This window comes from Papaver somniferum, chromosome 8 (genome assembly GCF_003573695.1).
Source record: "Papaver somniferum cultivar HN1 chromosome 8, ASM357369v1, whole genome shotgun sequence".
Taxonomy (NCBI): domain Eukaryota; kingdom Viridiplantae; phylum Streptophyta; class Magnoliopsida; order Ranunculales; family Papaveraceae; genus Papaver; species Papaver somniferum.
This window is the reverse complement of record NC_039365.1, coordinates 90,587,330-90,595,784: the sequence shown is the minus strand read 5'-3', so window position 1 is coordinate 90,595,784 and position 8,455 is coordinate 90,587,330.

Genomic DNA, 8,455 nt, shown 5'->3' with positions numbered 1-8,455 from the left:
CCTTGAAGATAAAAAGCTTTGCATTTCAGTTGGCTAGCCCACTGTAGAGCATCACTAACAGCTAGGAAATCTCATTCTTCTTTTCCATGGACTCGGCTCTCCTAGTTTTCCTGCCAATGGTTTCTCCATTTGGTCTTGTAACCAAAACACCAATCCATGTTAGGCTTGTTACATGATCAGAGTAAGTCATATAAGAAAAGGCGATGTTTAGTATGCATCCAGGTGGCTGAGTGACAGACCTGCTAGCTGATAATCGAGCTATGCTTCTATCTTGCAAGGTCATGGTTCAGTTCAAATGGCCAATAATGAGTTTTCATGTCCTAGTAGAACAGGGGTTAGTCTTTTTTAAAGACTACTTCACATCTTGCCTTCCATATGAACCGGCATATGGTGGCGCACAGATCTTTCCAAGGGACAAAAGGGGTTGAGGGATGATAGATTAGAAACCAGCTAGAACACCATTTATTAAAAGAGACAAAGCCACGAGTAGCATTTTCCATATTTAAAGAACAAAAAGACCAAACAGCTTTAATAAAGGAACATTGCATAAGGGAATGTTCTCCTGTCTCAATACCATTCATGCACATAGAACAAAGTGGGTCAATATGATTAATATCAACAGACAAAACACCACTAAAAGGCACAATATTATTCTTCACTTTCCAGATAAAGAATTTGATCTTCGGCAGGACATTTAGGTCCCAAACTTTCACCGCCAAACTATCTGTTACTTGTTCCTATTTGTTGTCAAGAATGTCATATAGAGATTTACTAGTGAACTTTCCTTGAGGGTCGTCAATCCATCTAAGGATCATCAGTATTTCTATCAGGGGTGAAGTTAAGATTTTCTCTATGGTGTAAGAGTCAAACATTTGCTTAAGAACATGCATATTCCAGCCATTTTCCGAGATTAAGTGTTCAACTAAGGTATGGTTTCCAGAGTAGTCAAGGTTTAAGGTCAGAGGATGGTCAGCCATATCAGGTGTCCACTTAACTTTAAAAATATCAACACTATTGCCTCTACCTAAGTGAAACGGATCAATTAAGTGAAACAAATCCTCATTTCGTCAATTCGTCCTCATTAGTTTGAAACGAGTCAGTTTGAATCACGGTTTGAGAAACAGATCAAAATTGATATACAGTTTAACCTCAATAAATAAATGTCCTTGGGACCCGAAAAAAATATTTGCTTAGCGAGGTTATTTATTTCAATAAATGAATATATACATTATCGGTAAGTAAAAAAAAATATTTAAAGAGTATTTTTAGTTTTTTTACATTTATAACTTCTATGTTTCCGAGCCAAAAATTGATCCATGATATTCAAGAATTAACTGATATAATTTCTAGATTACGCTATAGAAATGTTACGGATGTCGAGTATCTTTTTGAACTACCATAACGAGAATGATGCAGTTATGGAACCACTTATGGACCAAAATATTATGGAACCAATAATAAATGGTGAGAATCACCCTGAACCAGATGATAGTAGCGCACACAATGTGTCATGAAAAAAGACATTCAGGGTTGCTTACAAACAAAGCTAAGATAGCTTAGTAACAAAGCAATTGATATTCACCGTTAGATGAACACCTGATTTAAGATTCAAGCTAAGTCTGCTTAGAGATTAAGCAATCAATCTCCACTGTTAGATGGTATTAGCTTGATACACACAAATGAAATATAGTTATATTTAGATATGGATGAACCGTACCTAAACGTGTATAATCGTTGGCTCAATAATAGTTAACCGAAATTGGCCACATGAACACTCATAGTTTAGCCATATTCATCTAACACTTCTAGATCAAATATGTTGATCAATCAATCATGACAGATAATCAAATGATTCTAAATGTATTTCAAGAGAGTTATTCAAATTTTCATCATCTCATAGAAATATATATGAACCATTTCAAACATATTCGGTTTGGTTTAAAATTGTACAAAGTACTTATACAAGAACCAATTTATGAACATAATGCCACGGTTTGCAAAACAAGTTCGCATACCTTATTTCATTAAAGTTCCAGGGACTTTAGTTCGCAAACGAACCTCGGTTCATGAGTATGAATTGTCATACTTATCGATTTTAGAACCTAACCACTGTGTTCACAAATAGAGTTCGCGAACCAACGTTCCGGACTTAGCCTAGTCTTAGCCGTTCGCAAACACTGTTCACAAACCACAGTTCCGGACCTTTGGCAGTTAAACCCGTTGAAAAGACAAGGGTACCCAAATACACCACAATCTTTTATTTATCCACCTATAAGTCCTCTCACCGACAGTGATCGTCTATGGACAAAGTCGAGAAAATACAACAAATTGGTATTCACACTTTGTGTGATTGTCTATGGATACAAGATCGAGACAATACGACTACCAAAGTATGATGATTTGATAATAGGTGCGAACTTAACCAAACTCTATAGGATCACTATCAAGTAAATCGGAGTTAACATTTATGTAGTTTACTTTAAATTATATAAACAAATATAATTGCGGAAAAGAAAAGTAAATCACACTGCAATTTTTTGTTAACGAGGAAAACTGAAAATGCAGAAAAACCCCAGGACCAAGTCCATAATTGAATAATCTCAGAATTAAGCCGTTATACAAAATCTAAACCAACTTCGTATAATTGAGACCAAGCAACTACCCCTAGTTCACTTAATTTCCTAGGTATCCCTGCGCTTCCGACTTCGATGGGTGCACGCACTGGAACAATTCATTTGGATTGTATTCTAAAGAGTAAAGGACCAACAAATCTGTTTAGTAACAACTCTTTCGATTCTTTCAAGATAAACATATCTCAAGTCATATGCAAAGGCTCTTCCGTTTAATCTAATAAACTCATTTGCCTAGTTAGATCAATCTATCCAATAACTACCAAAGTAGTCAAGTTTAGATTCGCAATCAATCGATATAGATTCCAACAAGAAACTATAAAGTGATGCCGATCTCGCGCAACTAATCAATCGAATAAATCCAATTCTAGTTGGATCCCAGCCGATCAAGGTTTGTGCATACCCAAATATATGACAACCAAATAAGAAATCTTATTTGTCTTCAAATCTTCTTTAATCTTCAATAAACACCTGCACAACACCATTTGAATCTCTTGTGATTAATCACACACATAACGGAGTCTGTTAACATTGGATTATCACAAGATGTCTTTAGATCTATAAACAGTTCTAGAGATCCCGTCGATACTTCGATCTAGTTTGAGTGAATCTTATATCGGAAGAGAACATTCTCAAGAATAAACAAACTAGGTGCAATCAAAGTTTCAACAACCGTTAGTCAATCAAATCAATTGAAAACTAATAACACTACAATTATCTAGTTTCCCACCAACGATACTCGTAGAGCTTCTTGATCCCACATAAGTCTTTAAACGAGCGGTCGTAAAAGATTTTGCCTAAGCAGGGTACTTTCCTCTCCAGATAGACGGCTCCACCAGAAACAACAAAAAGATAAAGTTTGCCTGGCTTTTATGATAGTTTGCTAGAATGCAAACTTAGATATTTATAGACCAAGGATGTTTGGACACAAAGGAATTTCCAAAACCGAAAATATTCTCAAGATATGCAATGGATAACAAAATCCGGTTTTCCTAATTCCAATAAATGCTTGTCCAAAATTTCCGAAATCTCTCAATAGAAAATCTCCAATTAGTAAATGCACACTACTAATTTTTATTCTCTAGAGATATGCATTTAATTGCTGGTAATTAAAGTATATAAAACCAAAAACCTTAATTAAAAGTTTCTCAATTTATTTCGGCACATGATTTCCTTGAGTACTAAGGAATATCTTTGACCAATAAATGATAAGAGTTATTGAACGTGTTCAAGGAATGTTGACATCTTTTTCACTGTAAATTCTTATTCATATTTACATGGATTTACATTATTGGAATCGGTTATACCACACTTCCAAACAAGTTTAGAATTGGTTCACCTGTATTCCAAGATAATTATGTGATTGATTGAATACCAAATCACATGCATGGGTTCAATCGGTTCTGCCAATCATTAGGATTAGTTATACCTTAATATGGAAACACTTATGATCGGTCACACAAGTTACCAGCATCGACTACATCAATTACCATGACCGGTTACCATATACTCATGGTATTGCTTGTGATCGATCACACCAGTTAGCAGGATCAGTTACACCAATTACCAGGACCGGTTACACCAATTACAAGGATCGATTACACAACATTCTGTGATCGGTCACACCAATTACAGATATCGATCATACCATCTCATGGTGATTACTTGGGATCAGTTACACTAATTAATAAAAACTAGTCATACCAAATCATAACTCAGGTATCGTGATTAGTTATACCAAGATACATAACAAAATTACGATCGGTTCTACAATCTCACATATATTGGTAATCCAAATATTTGCAATGAATAGCCGTACCAATAAGCCTAGCGATTTCCCTTTCGATTCATAAAACAAGTTCATGAATGTACTTCCTTTAAAAAAATGTAAACATTGTTTCCTGGGATGAAATCTTCACCATAACACATTCACATAATCATAACAATATATACAAGATTATGTCGATGTCATACCTAAGAAGTTAAAAAGATGAGCGTTATACTTCGTAGTCTAATTCCCTAATACTATGATCATATAAATATGACCATGTCACATAACTAGACTAACATACAATATTTACAATATATACAGCTTCGCAGTTATGTTTTCAATATAGCACGACTTGAAAGATACGTTGGGAATGAAAGCAGTTCAAGTCAATATTACTAACCTCAAGAGGAAGGATGATGTTGTCGTTGTAGTTCGCTTCATCTTCACTTTCTTCAGGTCTTCGGAGTAATACTTGTATGTCTAACCATTCTTGGACTTTCTAGTCTAACCTAAACGAAGTTGACTCTAGTATACAATCAAGCGACTTTAGATGAGTTTTGAGTCACTAAAATATGACAACCAAACTGGACATACCAACGCTTGGTGAGTTCAAACGAGCTATGATCTAACAATCTCCCTCTTTGTCAATTTTAGTGACAATACTCTTATTACATATGGATAAACAAATTACAAGAATTCATTTTACATACGCTTGATTCTAAGTTTAAACAGCACAATAACCTGCATATATTCAATTAATAAATATCGTTGTTGATATTTGAATAACAAAGTTTATACTCCCCCTAGAGGCAAGCTAGGTAGATATTCAATCCTAACATCTTTGTTATTCCCCTTTTGTAGTCAGAATACTACACAACAATATGATATGTTTCTCCCCCTTAGTCAATGATTTACTCTTTCGATAGATATAACGTCTAAGCACAATTGTCCTTTCATTATGATTGCAAATCACTTGTTTACTCCATATATTTCTCCCCATTTTTGTCACAAAATGACAAAGGTTCGAGCAAATAAAGGACAAGCCGAAAGGATCTTACAAATCTAAAATACTTGTAAACAACCTATATAAGAGTTAAGCACGAAGGTTTCACATAACACTTAGATAAACAATATTAAAACCGAAACTACAAGTAATTTAGTTTTAATATGTTAACAAGAAAACAATTACCCGAAACAATTTTTCCTAATAGTTTAACAAATCGACTAAGAAACTTAATTTCCTTGTTAAACCGATTGCAAACATACAATCGCTTATTTCGATAAGACCAAAATAAAGATCAGAATTAACTTTATTTTTCTCCTCGGGCTATAATTATTCAGACAATAACTTAGACCTTTCTCTTTAGACAAGACAAACGCTAGGTTAGTTAACTAGTTTTTCTTGTCAAGGCATTCGATTAGACTTGGCCGGGCTAAGTCCCATGAGCCACAATAGCTATGTCATGGACTTGGCCGAGGCTAGCCAAAGTTCCATGGAGCGATAACTCAATTGACCGATATCCAAGAAGCCTTAGGAAGTCTTCCAGGGGAGTTGGCTTCAGCTGGCCAAGATGATTTGGACATAATAGGTGAGTTATGGACTCGGCCAGACAAGCTTGGCCGCAGCTGTCCAAGGTGAGATTTGCTTGGCAAGATGTGCTACGGAATTTGCCAAGGTATGACCACGTTATTTTTAGCTTAGGAATCCATGCACGGATCCAGCCAATGGTCAGGTCAACTTAGAGTATGCATCTTGGCCGTGATATACGGCTTGTAGGCGCGAGGTGTTATGGGATATGCAGTATACCACGGGCTTGACTATGCCTAGCTTATGTGCCATAATCCTCATGCTATTAATTATGACCTGATATAATCTAGCTTTTGAGTTTATGGAAATGTGCTAGACCCCGATTTGGAGCAAAATGCTATTCTAGTACGAATTCGAATACGATAGTGTCAATATAGCATGTTCAAGGAACTAGGTTGTGCGAGTTTGCGACTTGAGAAAATACTCAATATGACTATGTATTGGATATAATACTTTCAGTAGCACGTTTATTTTGTACAAGCAGAGACCATCTGAAGAGTAGTCGTCACCAGCATCAGTGGAAACTTGAGGACGATATTGTTCAATACTAGTAGTCAATCCGTCTAGGAGTTCTACAATCAATATGATAAAAAGAGTAAAGTATTGGTATTGAAATACTCCATGAACATATATATATATATATATATATATATATATATATATAATGCGATGGTTAAACCGGAGGTCGGATATGCATTATTGATTCTCTTGCGGAATACGAGTTGTAGATACAAATTCTTGATTCTGATGCCAGGTCAGGGATTCTCATATTACACTTCTGCAACCGAGGCAGAGTAATTTTACAATTTGTGTCCTTATCAAAAACTCACCATCAACAGTTAGATATAAACATTTATACATAAATAACAATAGGTTCAGATATCCAAATAACTGAATACTAACTGACCCTGCTAATCAAGAATATAAAGCAGTTTGGCTAACTTTGCCTATGTAAGTGGCGGTTCAAATTTGTCCTCACAAGAGATAAATCTAGAGATGTAATCATTTGTCATAAGTGATGTTTATGATTGGGTTAGTAATGCATCTACAGACAAAATTATCATGTCACTAAGGTTCCATAATTCTTCATAATAAATAGTCTATTAATTTGCCATGATAATATTTTTATTAAATATTAAATTAAATATGATAATATATAAATTATTCTACTAATGATGATAATAAATATATTTTTATTAGCTAATACTTAGGATTAGTTTGGTATTGTTCCGAGCTTTACAAAAGTGCTTTTCCGATGTGCGTTACTGTGCCGAGCTATGTAAAAAAAAGCAATTGAATGGTTGCCGGTGTACGTTATTGTGCCGAGCTCTGTAAAAAAAACAATTGAATGGTTGCAAATTATAAACTAAAGCTAAAAAGCGATCAAACTGTGTTTGGTAAACTATCAGGTCCAGCTATCGTTAGTGAGAAAATGGCACAAGCAGACATATCTCTGAAAATTGTTTTTTCTATTTTATTTTATTGTGCATAGAATAAGTAAACTTTCTAATATTAGAGTACATATATGTAATATTAAATTTACTAATTAGTATTTTTACTAAAAAAGTATTATTTCTCTTAACCGCTTTTTAAAAATCAATAATTTCTTAATATTTATTGTTGATAAATAAAAGTATATTTCAGTGATACGGTATAACATAAAACGTAGTTTGAAAATAAAAAATAGTTATCTTTAAAGAATAAAATATAACAAATAAAAAATTGGTGATCATATATAGATTCAAGAAATATTTTTTATCAGTTATAAAAAAAGATGGAATAGAATTGAAAAATAAAATATGAAATTAGGATGAACTAGAGTATTTGCTTTTGAAGCTTTTAAAAGCTCCTTCTCCCCCACTTTTTGAAATTGATGGATTTTAGGTATGAAATCTTTACCAAACACTAAGATAAAAAAAATATTGCTATAAATATGTTTTCAAAGTTCTTTTTTTTTTTAAAGAAAAAAAAGCAATACCAGACCTAGTTAGATGGCTAAGAATTATATAAGTGGACCATAGTGAAGGTGGCAAGTATTGGTGCCCAGTGAGTAATTTCGCATCATCTCATGTATTTCTTGACAAAAGATTTAACATTATTTTTATTCAATGATGATGGGTAATAGAGTTTATTGTTAGTAGAGCTTATTATTATTAGGTTAAGTACTTAACGATTTGACTTGCTAACTAATCATGGTTTTATTATTTTTATGCAATGAATAACCTCACATTTGGAAGCGTGATATCGTAGAATGTGATGGCCTAACCCTTTACCGATAATATCCTCACGTAGCCACTGCAGTCATCTGACAGTATTGGGTTTTCAATGGTCACCACTACGGTCATCCAACAGCAGCTTCTCAAGAGGTCACTCATCCCAAGATTACTCAATACCATGCATGCTTAACGATAGAGATTTTTCGCCAACTATGAAGCCAATTATTCCGAAAAGGTCTCGATATTAGGA